This window comes from Dermacentor silvarum, unplaced genomic scaffold (assembly GCF_013339745.2).
Source record: "Dermacentor silvarum isolate Dsil-2018 unplaced genomic scaffold, BIME_Dsil_1.4 Seq815, whole genome shotgun sequence".
Lineage (NCBI taxonomy): Eukaryota > Metazoa > Arthropoda > Arachnida > Ixodida > Ixodidae > Dermacentor > Dermacentor silvarum.
This window is the reverse complement of record NW_023606821.1, coordinates 45120-60691: the sequence shown is the minus strand read 5'-3', so window position 1 is coordinate 60691 and position 15572 is coordinate 45120.

Sequence of the window (15572 nt, the reverse complement as noted above, 5' to 3'; positions counted from 1 at the left end):
TCGCATGCCTATCTTCAACTTTGGAATGGCAAAACAAATTCTCCGGCAAGGTATTTGCCTTGCCAACGTTGACTGCCTCGGCGACCATCAAGTGGCAGCTTTATCAACCGATGGTTCTTCCGAGCTTGGCGTGCCCCTCGCGCCAGCCTCGGGCGCCGACCCTAACATAAAGAAAATGGTTGCGGCGTACCTGTCCTCTACTCAGGCTGAAGACCTTTCCAAAGTGTTATTGGCCTACAGAGATATTTTCGACTTCGACGATCGCCCTTTAGGCCAGACGCTCGTGGTCAAGCATCGGATTCCTACTGGCGATGCTACGCCTATAAACCGACGACCATATCGCGTTTCTGCGTCGGAACGCCGCGTGCTTCAAAATTAAGTGACCAAAATGCTAGATAATGACACCATTGAGCCTTCTTCGAGTCCCTGGGCGTCCCCTGTGGTGTTGTTTAAGAAGAAGGACGGCACGTGGCGCTTCTGTGTAGACTTCCGCCATTTGAACAAAATTACTAAGAAGGACGTCTACCCGCTCCCACGAATCGACGACGCCCTTGACTGCCTTCACGGTTCCAGCTATTTCTATTCTATTGATCTTCGCTCTGGATACTGGAAGATTGCTGTCGACGACATGGACAGAGAAAAAACCGCGTTCGTAACACCTGATGGCCTATACCAATTTAAAGTAATGCCGTTTGGGTTATGCAATGCCCCGGCCATCTTTGAGCGTATGATGGACTCCTTGCTCCAAGGTTTTAAATGGTCCACGTGTCTCTCTACCTCGACGACGTCATCGTCTTCTCGCCAACGTTCATCTCTCACCTTGAGCGTCTAACAGCTATACTTGATGTATTTCGACAGGCGAAGCTGCAACTCAATTCGTCCAAATGTCGTTTTGGCCGCCGCCAAATTACTGTTCTGGGCCATCTCGTCGACGCTTCCGGAGTGCAGCCTGATCCCGACAAAACTCGCGCCGTCCGAGACTTTCCGGTTCCGAAGACAGCCGCAGACGTTCGCAGTTTTGTTGGGCTATGCTCGTACTTTCGTCGTTTTGTTCAGGATTTCGCGGCAATTGCTAGACCCCTCACTAATCTTCTGAAGAAAGGCGTACAATTTTCGTGGGGTACTTCAGAAGCCACCGCCTTCTCTCGTCTCGTCACTCCTCTCACCTCACCGCCCATTCTCGCCCACTTCGACCCTGATGCCCCTACAGAATTGCGTACAGATGCCAGCGGTCATGGTGTAGGTGCCGTCTTAGCCCAGCGTCAGCGTGGCCAGGATCGCGTTATTGCTTACGCAAGCCACCTGCTATCACCATCGGAGCGCAACTATTCCATTACGGAAAGAGAATGCCTTGCTGTTGTCTGGGCAGTTGCGAAGTTCCGCCCTTACCTTTACGGTCGCCCTTTCTCTGTCGTCACTGACCATCATGCTCTCTGCTGGCTCTCATCGCTAAAAGATCCTACAGGCCGGCTTGGTCGATGGGCTTTGAGGCTACAAGAATTTTCATATTCCGTGGTGTACAAGTCTGGCCGCCTGCACCAAGACGCTGACAGCTTGTCGCGTTACCCTGTTGACGACTCTGACTCCTCCAATACTGACAGTGCTGCTTACGTTTTCTCAGTATCCCAGCTCCTTCATTTCGCCGACGAGCAACGTCGTGATGCCTACACCAGAGCACTCATTGACCGTTTGGAACACTCTCCGGCCGATACTACTATATGCCTCTTCGTACTCCGCGACGGTACTCTATACCGTCGTAACCTTCATCCGGACGGCTCCGAGTTCCTACTTGTAGTCCCTAAACACCTCCGCTCAACCGTTCTAGAAGAGCTTCACGACGCCCCAACGGCAGGACACCTCGGCGTCTCTCGAACCTATGACCGAGTACGTCGCCGTTTTTTCTGGCCGGGCCTTGCCCGTTCCGTACGGCGCTACGTCGCTGCTTGTGAACTTTGCCAACGACGCAAGAAGCCTTCCCAGCTCCCCGCTGGTTACCTGCAGCCGCTCGACATCCCTGCCGAGCCCTTTCATCGTGTTGGCTTAGACCTTCTCGGCCCCTTTCCGGAATCTACACCAGGAAACAAGTGGATAGCCGTCGCTGCGGACTACGCGACCCGCTACGCCGTAACACGCGCTCTTTCGACCAGTTGCGCTACTGACGTCGCGGACTTCCTCCTCCACGATTTCATTTTAATGCATGGTGCTCCGCGTCAAATGCTCACCGACCGTGGCCGTACGTTCTTGTCCAAAGTCATTGACGACATCATGCGTGCCTGCTCAATACAGCACAAAATTACCACCTCCTACCACCCTCAACCGAACGGCCTCACTGAGCGTTTGAACCGCACGCTTACAGACATGCTATCGAAGTACGTTTCCGCCGACCACCGTGATTGGGACCTGGCTCTACCTTACATTACCTTTGCATACAACTCTTCCCGTCTCGAAACTGCTGGCTTTTCCCCGTTTTACAACCGTCCAGAGGGCATTGTGTCGATGGCCAGGGAGTTCAAGAGGGCATTGTGAAAACGTCTAGAGAGCTCCAGAGGGCATTGTGGGACGGTCACGAAGTTCTTTGTGGAAAGGGCTCACAGACGCCCTACCATCTATACATTATACACGTTCTCAACCATCCGCCGACGTGGCGTGCGAGACAGCGACAGCAGCAGTGAAAAAGGCGGGGGAAGAGGCAAAGAAAGCTTCGCTTTTATAAATCAAGCTTTGAAACAACACTAATTGCGTGATATTAGAAATTAACTCCTAGAAAATCTTTCTACGAACTTGGTGATAGCGGTTATCCTCGAGCACTGGACGGTTCACCTTGGCCTCGGTGAGGCGCACGCGCGCCACGCGGGCCCAAAGCAAGCGACCCGTGAGTGGCGTCGGCTCCGCGACGCATGCGCCAAGGTGCGCAGAACACCACGGAACCAGTCTGCCACCATCACAGCTGCAGCGCCATGTAAAAGTGGTTGCATATCCATTGTTGTGGCGACCAATCGGTGGTATCTCGCAATCGCCGCAGTATATGTATGATAAGGAGGGCTGCAGTTGAGCAACTTACAAGGAGAAAGGGGCACTTACCTAAGCTATCTGCCTTCCGTCGCTCCGTAGCATCAGCAATGGTACTGAAAAAGCGATATCCGCTCTGAATCTGCAAAGAAAACAAGTTTTGTAGCGATAGCTATATTGCACCAGGTTCTCGCCTCTTCGCCGTCGCTGCACTTTGAGCCGTGGCCGCACTGTGGCGTCACAACACGGCCCTCGATAGGGTGCCTCGATGCCAGCGCCGCCGTTCAGGGTGGTGCCATCCTTTGACCGCCGCCGCTTTCTCGCTGCGACGCCATTTTGAATAACAGCGAGCGGTTGTGATTGTTTGGTGCCGGTGCTTAGTTCGAGACAATGCGCGCGGATGCTTCGCTGACGCTTCTACTTGCTGGACAGTGTTCAGCCGCATGAATGACAAGCTTGTCAAGTGCATCGAGTCGACATGACGGGCTGTTGTGTTCCCAAGTGCACCGGATCGACGCGTAAAGGGCTTCGTTGTTTACGCTTCCCCCGGGACCCAGAGTGAAGGAAGAGATGGGAATCCCCAAGTAAAGCGGTATCACTGGAAGGCAACGGATAACTCCTACATTTGCGAGGTAAGTGTCAAGAAAGTTTAGACTCGCACCATGCTTTTCATTTAAATAAGAAAGTATTCTCTGATCCTCGCTCACGTACCTACGTTCGCTCACAAACTAAGCACTGCGCCGATGCTGTCTGAGTAGCCTATGGTTTGCGAGCGCGCGTCGCATAGGCTTTTGCCGTTTTGATCAGCGCAGTCTATGCGAGTAGTACCCTTATTTTATAGACTGACGAAAATGCTTCGCCGCGAAATAGTCTTCATTAGATAGAAATCGTCATGTAAACCACCTATTTTACTTTTTCACGGGAAGCACACATCGTGTGTGTCTTGTTTTTTTTTTTTTGTTTTTTTTTTTTCCTCAGTTTCTTTTTTCGCTACTGGTTATTTGGGACTAAAGAACGCAGTGCTTCTTCTGGGGAGAGACAATCCCTGTTGTGTACCTGGCTAGCGAAGCATTGTGATTTTCTCTGATTTCTCAGCAGATATCTTGCGGATCTCAGGTTGTTACGTTATATAGCTAATTTTTTAGACGAATATATTTGTAGCTTGGTGCTCGTAAGCCGATGGTCATTCGTGCTCATTCCCGATCGTAGTGGGTACTGTGACGGTCTTTAAATGCCTGTGCACGGTATGCCCAGGTGTAGTAGAGTTAAGGGGCATCATGGGACCAAAATGTTTCGGCGCTTTCTGGCATGGTGTCTGTTGTAGCCTGTTCATTTCTTCGAAACGTGTAAAGCGAGGTAATACAGCATTACTTCTGCGAAAATTTATTTTAAGCACTGTAATGGGTTCTCTGTATTTACAAGGCAACTTTTCATATCAATAATCACTTTTGTTGTTTTATTTGTACTTAGAAACACTTTGAAGAGGGCCAGTACGAGGGAAATCGACAGGATTGGCGCCGTCTGTTAAAGTCAACAGCCCTACATCATCATGGACTATATCTTCGAAGTGAAAAACATTGCTAATCTGTATTTGACGGTCTTAGTTTCATTTACGGTTTTTGTACGCGATATGTATGCAGTGTTGTTTATTTTTTCAATGTAGTTATCAGTGCTCTAATGGTTATTTATAAAATGTTCTGTACTCGCCATCGATGTGTTTGGCTGATGCGACGTATTCGATGGTAGCTGATGTATTCTGGCTAGATATCTTGATTAATATTACCCGCGGTTGCGTTTTCTTGTTTGTATTCTTGTTTTCGATTTATATTGTGTGTAATAAGGTTGATGTACTCACTTGAACCCCCCCCCCCCCCCATGTAATGATTAAATTAAAAAAACTCTCCCTATCCCGAATTGTGTGTGTCGAGCCTACCTTGCGAATTTTTTTTATCTCGTCTTTCAACATAACCTTCAGGCGCCACACAGTACATATTTTTCATGTACATATCTCTTTCATGATTGACTGTACTAGACATTATAAGTAAATGTATTTTGTGCATCGTTTGGTTTCTTGTGTGTACTACGCAAGATTGAAACAGACAAGTTACGTTACATTTTTCTCTACAGCACTAACTAAACCTTATTTTCACATCGCAGTTATTTTTACACCAGCTTAATCCTGTCAGCACACAGTTTTGTGGGCAAAAAAAAAAAGAAAATGCGCGTATTTATCGTCAAATAATTGCAACGAACGCGAAGAGCACGCGCAACGCAAGGGAAACTAACCGCCGTGCGCGAGTGGCTGGCTACGGTAAAGGAGGCGTGACGTGTAAACCCAAATACAACAGCAAAAAAGAAAAACTTCCACACATAGGGGGTCTCAAACCTTATATACCAAGCATCGAAGCGCAAAAAAAAAAAATAGTTTGTATTTCAAACACACACACGGATTATAAATGTGATTGAATTAGGCAACTTGGGGCATGTTCCCGGCGCCATATATTTACGTCTTCGACCTTCGACGAGTCAACGGCTATTGGTTATAACGATGTGCAGATGCGATACCGATAAAAAAAAATCCTCATCAAGGCAAAGCACTTGGAAGTGCGCCGCGAATAACACTATTTATGAACGCAAGCGTAGCTGAGTCTGAGCTCGTGTGATTCAGTATGGCGGCGCCAGCGGGGTTGTCTCCACCCTGAACGGCGCGCTGGCATCGAGGCACCCTAGACAAGTTATAGGGCACGATGGCGTGCTTGTGGTAGTATTATCTCACGCCAAGAATGTGAACTACGTTAAGCATTGTCCTTGCCTTCCAGTTGTAAATAATATACAAAGTTGTTTTTCGAAGTGTGCTGTAATAAAGAGTGTCCTTACTAGTCTATTTAACTAAAACGTAGATGTGCCGTGTACGGCGCTCAGACGTGCCATTTATCTCTGGTTGCTGAGGCCAAAGTTTATTAAAAAAGGTTAATTAATTTCACGTCACGAAGGGTTGCGGGAAACGTGGTCTGCCAGCTGGTCTTTCGCCATTTTGTGCCCCAGATTTAACCCGCCAATTTAGCTGACGGCGGCAAGTACCCTTACAAAGGCTACCCTAAAACGGCGCTTGCATGTAGGCTGCCTAGCCGAAGGGGCTTAGGGACTTTAGCCGTTGGGCGCTCGCCGTGCCCTCTATGTGACGTCACACCGCGGGCCTCGATTCTCCGGCGACTCAGCTCGTCGAGGTCGCCGCGCGGCCACCACTCCTGCCGTTGGTAGGGTGCCTCGATGCCAGCGCGGCGCTGGCATAGAGGCACCCTAGCCGTTGGGCGCTCGCCGCGCGCTCTGTATGACGTCACACCACGGGCCTCGATTCTCCGGTGACTCGGTTGTCGCGGTGGCCGCGCGGCCACGGCTCCTACAGGCGCGCGTCCGCCGTTGCCTGGCAACCGACTCAGCTGGCGCGCTCCCCGCAGCCTCTGTGTGACGTCACACCACGGGCCTCGATCCTCCGGCAACTCGCCTCGTCGCGGTCACCGCGCGGCCACCGCTCCTGCTGTTTGTTTTATTCGTTGGTTGACCACAACGTCTCTCCTTTCTTAGTCTAGTGGGAAACCACTAAGTTTAATAACATGTCCAACTACAAGCGAAGCCTAAGCACAGCCGGGGGTCTGTAGCTGTCGCTACTCTACTAGGTTTAACTAGAGCTAAAGCACCGCCAATTTTTTTATCTAATGCACGCCCAATAAAGGCACGCATCGTGGGAAAAAATAGGGTTGATCGCTCTTTCATAGGAATTGGTAGAACACGAAAGTAAAACATATCTTCACAAGGTGTTGCATGTTTGCTTCATGAACTCGCGGTCCGCTGCAGCGAAAGGCGGACGATTTGCGGGCCTCTCGCCGGAGCAAAGCGAGATTCGCCCGTCGACGTCGTTGCCTTTCTGCGCCTTTTAGCGCAGAAGTTGTCTTAGCTGGTGCCATCGTAAGCGAAACAGTATATAGGTGATGCATTGCTGATGCACGTTGAAGCCGCAATCCGTAGCCGACGAGGCGCCACAGGCTAATCCGACGCTAACTGCCTACACGAGGCCACAGAAGTACATGGATTTGTCTGATGTTCATGCTTGGGTATTTAGACGCTCTTGTGGCTTTGTTTATGGCACTTTATAAGCCTTTATTATCGTAAATTTCAGAACAATCTATACTTTTCGAAATACAGAAGATGCTGCAAACACGCACAATCGCTACTATAGTCGGGTACAACTTAAGAAGACAGGAGAGGCCCCGCCCAGACGACCGAATCGCGGCAGCCGATTTCCTCCGCGACTAAAGAAATAGTCCCGCTGCCGCGACTCGGCTAGACTCGGCCCAGCTCGAAGCGCGGGCTGCATGCTCTCCGTCGGCGGTGTCACCGGCCGTCCGGCACATGACGTCAGTCTAGAGTGTGAGCCCATTGGTGGAGGCTCGTGTGCATCCGCCTTTGAGGAGCAAATGCCGCTGCCTTTTAAAGTTGTACCCGACTATAATTACAACTGTTGAGTGATTCCGCCTAGAACGGGTGGAGGAAGCACGTTGGACGCCGATCTCTCCAACGATCGGGGGGGACGCTGTCAGCGTCGAAGTGAGCTGACGCACTCACATCGGCTCCGTCATCGAATGACCACCACAGCGGCCAAAATCATCGGAACACCACGGAATTTGACGCAGAGGCATCGGAAGACGCCACGAACTCGCTGATACCAAGATTTTTGCAAGGCAAGTCCCGGTTTTCCCAAAATTTTCATCTTTCGCCCGACCACGCTGAACCGCCACGCCAGCACGGCAGGCCGCAGGAGAACGCGGGGCCTCGGGAGCCCGTACGTGATCTAACCGCCCGTACGTGATCTCCCATGGCCTAATTATTGACAATCTCACTTCCTCCCAGTGCGGCGCACGTATCTACAATTACGTAAGGGCCTTTCTTTCTGACCGCAAGGTCACTATTGGGATTGGAGACCTCCGGTCCGACGTCAATAGTCTCCCAGACAGAGGAACGCCACAGGGCTCAATCCTCTCACCCACCCTGTTTAACGTGGTTATGGCTAAACTCCCTCCATTATTACACCACATCCGCAACATCCAGCATGCCATTTACGCAGATGACATTGCAATCTGGACAACCAAAGGATCAGACGGAACCATTCAGGATGCTCTCCGGGAAGGTGCATCTGTTGTACAAGACTATGCTGCCACCGGCAGCCTTACGTGCTCAGTCTAAAAGTCAGAGTTGTTACTGGTACACAGGCGGCACCGCAGAACCGATTATTCTCCTGATATTTCACTGTTTCTTGATGGCCGTCCTATCCCATCCCTCAGGCACTTCAACTCCGCATTTTAGGCCTCCACATTCAGGCTGAGGACAAGGCCTCGACGCACACTACACACCTTCTGACTCAGCAGATAACACAAATTACGCACATGATCCACCCCATCACCAATCGCAGGAGAGGCCTTCGCGAGAAGGATGTCCTCCGCATAGTACAAGCTCTCATAGTTAGTCGGCTCACCCATCACCTTCCCTATTATAATCTCACGCTTACTCAAACAAAAAGATGGAAGACTATGGACGGCGGTGAAGGTGGTTCTCAGCTTGCCTCCACACGCTTCTACACAACGCCTCATTCAGTTTGTAGTCCGCTATACCATAACCGAACTGCTCGAGGCCCAACACAACAGTGAGCTCCAACCTCTTAGGCAAACCCGTCAGGGCTGCGCCATCCTCTCTCGTGTTGACTACCCCATTCCTGAAAAAACCCACACAGGTAACACAACATAAACTCGCTCCTGATATTCGCGCTCTGATTAAAGTGGCTGAGATTCCACGCAACATGAATGCCCACTACCATGCCGGCAGTCGACGTGCCCGAGTTCAGGCCATGACACGCGTCTTTGGCGATGGCACTACAGACTTACAATTTCTTTACAGTGATGCTACACGCTACCCAGAGAAGCCCGCCATGTGTCTAGCTGTGATCGACAACAAAGACGCACTCGTGGCGTCTCCTACTTCGCACTAAAGCTACAGTGGTTCAGCAGAGGAGAGAGCAATTGCTCTGGCCATTGTCCAGGCCTCGACATTACCGTCACAGGACGCCCCTGTCACCATAGTGACATACTCACAGGCTGATTTCCATGCCTTCGCGCAGGGACTTGTGGCTGCACATACAATATCCTGTCTTCTGTCTCGCCGTCCACTTTACATACGGTGCGCATCGTCTGGACTCCTGGACACGCATTTCTCCATGGAAATGAAGGAGTTCATGAGGTTGCCCGAGGTCTGACCAGCCGGGCCCCATCGGAAGAGCTGTCCAATCCAGACGATGCACCGACAGAACCACTAAGCTACAACGCAATGCTGTAGTACTACCGACAGAGTCGTTATACGCATCTTCCTCCTTATCTTTCATTTAACAGAGCAGATGCCGTCGCTTGGCGGCAACTGCATACTAATTCATTTCCTTGCCTCTATATGCTTCATCTCTTTCAGCCTACTCTAGACCCTTCTTACTGCCCCTACTGTGAATCCAAACCAACAGTGTATCATTTCACGTGGGAATGCTCTAGTCCACGGGGCGTTCCTCCTATCCCCAACCCCACACCTTCCTCTTGGGAGTCTGCACTGCTCAGCTTAGACCGGCAGGAACAGCAACAGCTGGTCCAGCGGGCTCGCAGGGTCGCACAAGGCAATGGAGCCCTGGACTGAGGGCCCCATCCAACCAGGAACAATTTCGTGCCTTTGTCAATAAAAATTTATCTCTCGCTCTCTTGCGCCGCTAGGTATGTACTCATGATGGCTGTGCAGTGGTCGTCGTTGCTTCGTCCTTATTGCACCTTTGTTATCGTACTGTCTTGATACCATGGTCGTCACGCCATCATGCAGTCATCATGCATCTGTTGTCATAACGTCATTGTGATGCGGTTGTGGTCGTTCCGTTGTCATGATTTCAGCTTCTCGTGCGACTATCGTTATGCTATCGTCGTCATTATATTGCCCATGCAGTTTCATTGACATCATTCCATGTACGGCATTCTATCCTAATCATGCTATCATCATTTAATCATGATTATGCCACCGTTGTCATAGTCGTCATTGCGTCGTGGTCAGACAGTCGCTCTGATGCACCCCGTGTCGTCATTGTAGCTTTGTCATCCGGTTGTCACACCATCGTCGTCGCGCTACAGACTCGTCGGTACCCCATCGTCCCGTTGGCTTCGTTACACCCTCGTCATCATTTCATCTCCTTGTCGTCATGCCGTCTTGGTATTTTCATCGTCGGCACTGTGTTGTCGTCATACAGTCAGGCCGCCATGCTCATTGGCGCAGATACCGGAGACGGGTGTATATAGCCGAAGCAAGCAAATTAATAACAGAACAACCATCGCACGCGACTTCGGCAAAACGGTGCGTCGCTACATTGCTTGAACGCCAATCGAATTACCGTCGACGGTCAGCGTGATATGGGTTCTGTCGTCCTTTTTGTTCACATAAACATTTTTTGAAAGTAAGCGCCCGTATGGGTCTTTGTTCTTGTCAATTTAGCGCTGCTGCTGCTAATTTTATCCGATAGTGGCCAGATGGCTCACAAAACCAGGTTGGAGACAACGTGCAAAAATTAGAGCTCTGCATCGCAGCGTGTTCTCATAGCCATCCCGTGGGGTACGGGTGCAGTGAACTGAACATTTAGTTACGTGCGTAGTAATATTTTACTTGTCTTACGTTTGTATTCGATGCTTGGCGCCAATGTTCCAAGCGCTACTATAGTGTAAGGCATTTGAGAAGCACAGTTACCGAGAAGCTATTTCTTTAGAACGCTGATCTCAAAAGATGCAATGTTGGTCACACACTGTGCCGCTTTTCTGACAAAGAAGGTGTACTCACGAAAAAGAGCACGAAGAGCAAGTTCATAGAGATCTTCATCGCCAAGAGTGCATGTGGAGAAGCCAAAATACTGGTGATGAATATGATGATGATCATGATACTCATGACAATGAGCTAATGGTGCTCGGAATAACACGCGTGCGAAAGAACAGTGGCTAACTAGTGTGGTCATCTGATAAACGCTATCTCCTCAGGAGCGGGCCACGTACACCTGTTTAATTTTGAAGTCGAAGAAAGCTAATCAAATCAGGCAGCCGAGACGATGACGACGACGAAGACAGGTGTCGAGAAACCGGCGCACACTTCCTGTGCTAAACTTCCTGCACATCTGGCTCAAACATTTAGCCAAGAGCACATATTAAGGCGCCTTCTTCTTGCATTTTTTATTTGCGGATTTATTAATTTCAAAGTACCTTTTAAAGTAATGTCATTTCAAAAGTACAGTCGGTTTCACACTTAGGGGAAATCTCGGAGCGCATTGCATCGCGATGCGGCGAGCGCTGGAGTCGGGCGCCGGAAGCAGCTCGCGCAGGCGCAGACGCTCGAAGCGCGTTATCTTGCGTCGAGCTGTCGACGCGGTTGGCGGCCAGCTACAATGAACTAGAAGTAGGCCAGCCGCGTCGAGCAGTCGACACGGTTCAAGATAACGCGCCTCGAGCGTCTGCGCCTGCGCGAGCGGCTTCCGGCACCCGACTCCAGCGCTCGTCGCATCGCGATGCAATGCGCTCGGAGATTTCCCCTAAGTGTGAAACAGACTGTACATTTCAAACTACATTTCAAATAACATTCGAAGTGCATTCCAACGTACGTTTCAAAGTAAGGTTATTACAAGTAACAGTTAAAATAACATACGCTGGACATGGCCAGTTAGAATGCGTACAAACAAAAACAATGTCGCAGTTTCACCCGAAAGGCGAAGCATCAATTGCGATAGCAAACTAGTAAAGAGCTATACGGAGTAAGGATAGTAGTTTTATCAGCTGTAATAACTTGGACATGCAGCCGCACCAGCAACGCGCATAACTGTTGTCGACGCCGTCGGCGTTTTGCCCGCATTCGCACCGAACGCGCGCGGCGTTGGTGACTGTTGCCGGTGCCTCTGGGAGCGGCTCGGAGGTTTTCGACGAGATCAGAACGGGACACTCGTCGAGCAGCGTCGGAAGTCTTGACCACCTTCACGCCTCGCAATGTTTTATTGCGATAGCAATTAAATGGACACTCCAAGCGGATTTCTGCCGTCGGCGTTGCTGTCGCCGTGAGGTTCCGTATAGAGTCCAACGGCGATGAAATCATCGCCGCGCACCGTATGCTGTATGTGCGAGTGAAAGCGTGCGAGGGACGCACGCTTTCACGGGGAGCGAACGCACGGCGGAGAGTAAACGCGACTTCTTCCGTCGCGTGAAAGGCCGTGGGAGGACGGGAGGGAGGGAGGGGAGGAGACGTTTAGCTGCGGCACCAAATGCGTATTTATATAAAAACGTATTGCTTGCTGCATGCAGCGGGAAAATATCGGGTGAGCTCTCAGAATCAAGCCAGGCTCCAACATCTTTATCGTGTCCACGCCGCACCAGACAGTGGCGGACTACAACGCTAAACATCAACGGCCGGCCTCACTCGGTCAACGCCCACGTGACGACAAGTGACGGGACAACCAAGGGTGTTTCACGGCTTGGACCCGCACACGACGATTGAAGCACTAAAAGTGAATCTGCGCATTCGCGCGCAAGGGATAGAAATTATCGAAGCACGCACTTTCCGTAACACTAAAACGGCCGTTATCACCTTTTTTTGGAGGGATCACGCCACCGCGGTGGATCCTGTCGTAATTTGCGAGAAAAACGTCGCTTAAAATTGGGGCGAGGCAAGACCTTGTGCAAGCGCCTTCTTTCTGTATGAACGTTTTAATCACCCCAAGCGGCAAACGCGTAGATGACAAATAAAAATAGGGACTGATTAGCGGTTAGACCAGCTTCATTCTTAAATCTCACCACACCGTGATTGTCCATGGCGCCTTCCAAGCATTCAAACAGCTCTTTATGCGGTAGAGAGTAAAATAGATCCTTAATGTCAGATTTCTGCCAACACCGCTTTTCTCTGAAATAATTACACGAAACGGACAATCCTCCTTGTGCGTTTTTGCAGAAAAGAACATTTGCTTGCTTGCTTGCTTGCTTGCTTGCTTGCTTGCTTGCTTGCTTGCTTGCTTGCTTGCTTGCTTCCTATGCCATGGCGCATACCCACCGCGGGGGATTGGCCAAAGAACATTTGCAGACAAAGTCTTATTGTCGGCCGCAATATTGACGCGAAGTAAGCTGCCCACTACAGGCACCGATCGTCAGAAGTCAGCTGCCCACTACAGGCACAAGATCGCCATAGAGAAGACGACGAAGGGCGCAGGTGTGCGCGCGTTCTCTTGAGTGTCGGCCATCATTAAAGAGTTACTCAGCCTTGCTTCATGTCTGTCTCATCACCTGGCCTCGGGGCTTCCCCGTGGTCAGCCTCGGTGGCTCCCCAGGAACTACCGCTTGAGTTTTTTCTCCGCAGTGGAACCGGCAACGTTCCCGTGGCCATGGTGCCTACCGACGGGGGTATAATTAACATGAAAAACCCGAAGACGATTCAGGTGGAGTTGCAGAAGGCGTCAACTCACTACCGACAGATCACTGAGGTCCGCCAGTTCGGCAAGGGAGGTATTTTATGTTGCTCGCCAGACCACAACTGTGCCAAGGAACTGCTCAATTGCCCAACATTCGCTTCACATCCGGTGAGATGTTCCGTCCCACCACATCTTGCATGCTCTAGAGGCATTGTACGAGGTGTAGACGTCAGTTTAACCCCGGAAGAGATTTTAGAGATGTTTTCGGTGGCTGGTGTCATCTCCGTTTACCGGTGTAGCCGAGTGATTGATAATAAGAAGACTCCAACTGAGTCAGTGATAATCACATGCTGGTACATTGCGACCGACAGAAATCAAGGTCTGGCCCCTTATATATAAGCTTGAAGCTCTAGCTCCACGCATTCTACAATGCGCCAACTGTTGGCGATTCGGTCACAACGTGAGGGGCTGCAGATCTGCGCCACGTTGCCGTAATTGCGGTGACAACCACAATTTTACTGATTGTTCATCCGAAGAAGAGAAATGCTGTCTCTGTAGTGGTGGTCACCACGCTAACTACTCGAACTGTCCTGCGAGAACACAGGAACTTCAAATCCTGGAAGTAATTGAAAGGAGACGTTGCTCACGCCGTGATGCTGTTGCTGAGGTCCAGGGAAAATCTAAGGGATATGCAGGAGTGACAGCCCGTCAACAAATGGTTGCAGACTCGACCCTTTCCGATGCTATTGCGATAGCTGTCGAAAAAGCGCTGTCAAAAGCTATGGAACGACTAACATCAAACCTATCGGAGACTCTAGCTCATGTGATGACATCACAAATGATTCAGCTTTTCAGTTCTGTAACGAGCCCTAACACTAGCTCGCAGATTCCTACAAATCCCATTACATCGAACGCTGGGCAACTAATAGATCCCTCGCCAGTCATTGCAGAAAGCACTAAAAATGCAAGACCATCAACTTCAACTCAGCAGGGCCGACAACGGATGCTTCGCTGGATCAGTGTCGGAAAACAACCAGGACGTAGAAATGGATCTTCCGACGCTTAAACGCACAAGATCACCTAATGATAATTCATCCACCTCTGTCCCGCACTCCAAAACCAAAAAAAAATGTTAAAGATAACATTTCAAAATCCGATGCTAACCCCAATTCTTCAAGTTCTATCCATAAATCAAAACCCGCAAAACACGGTAAAGACAGTCTTTCGAAGAAAGATTTTTTAAAAGACAGTATATTAGAGCAAGTGATTTCTACAGTAGGCATTAATTCATCATAGGTGTTTTAAAGGTATTACAGTGGAACTGCCGTTCCATTATTTCTGCAGGCACAGATTTAGTATATTTTTCTTCTCAATTTTCTTCCGACATTATTCTTTTGCAGGAGACTTGGCTATCACATGGCCAAGATTTCCACATAAGAAACTACCGTTTATTTCGATTGGACCGTCCATCCAGAGGTGGAGGACTCGCTTTCCTGATAACAAATAAAATATGCCACAAAGCAACAATATCATATCAGTATATGTCTACGGAGTGTGAGATACTAGCAATAGATGTAACTATTCCTGGTTGTTCTCCGTTTTCTTTAGTTAATACATATTTTCCTGCAGGTGTTCAAGATATTCGATACCTTAATAACGTTGTCAAATCTTGTAGGAAAGGAATTGTGATAGCGGGAGACTTTAATTCACACCATGTGGCTTGGGGTTTCCGAACAGACTCATGTGGAAAAAGATTATCGGACTGGGCAATTAATCAAATTTTTTGTTGCTTAAACACGAAAGCAGTTACGTTTATTCAAGGCCGTTATAAATCAGCATTGGATCTAACATTTGCCAGCACGGGGATGTGCGTGACTTCCTGGTCTACAGTCGACTCTGCTTCAAACAGTGACCATCTACCCATTAGATTTGATATTCTGTGCCCTCTTACTTCTTTAGAGTCTCCGGCGCGTATTTTTTTCAATTACCAGAAATTTAAGAGTGTATTAAAGGCGACCCTCAACTCCCAGATAACGGTGCCGGATGACATCAAAGCCATGAGTCT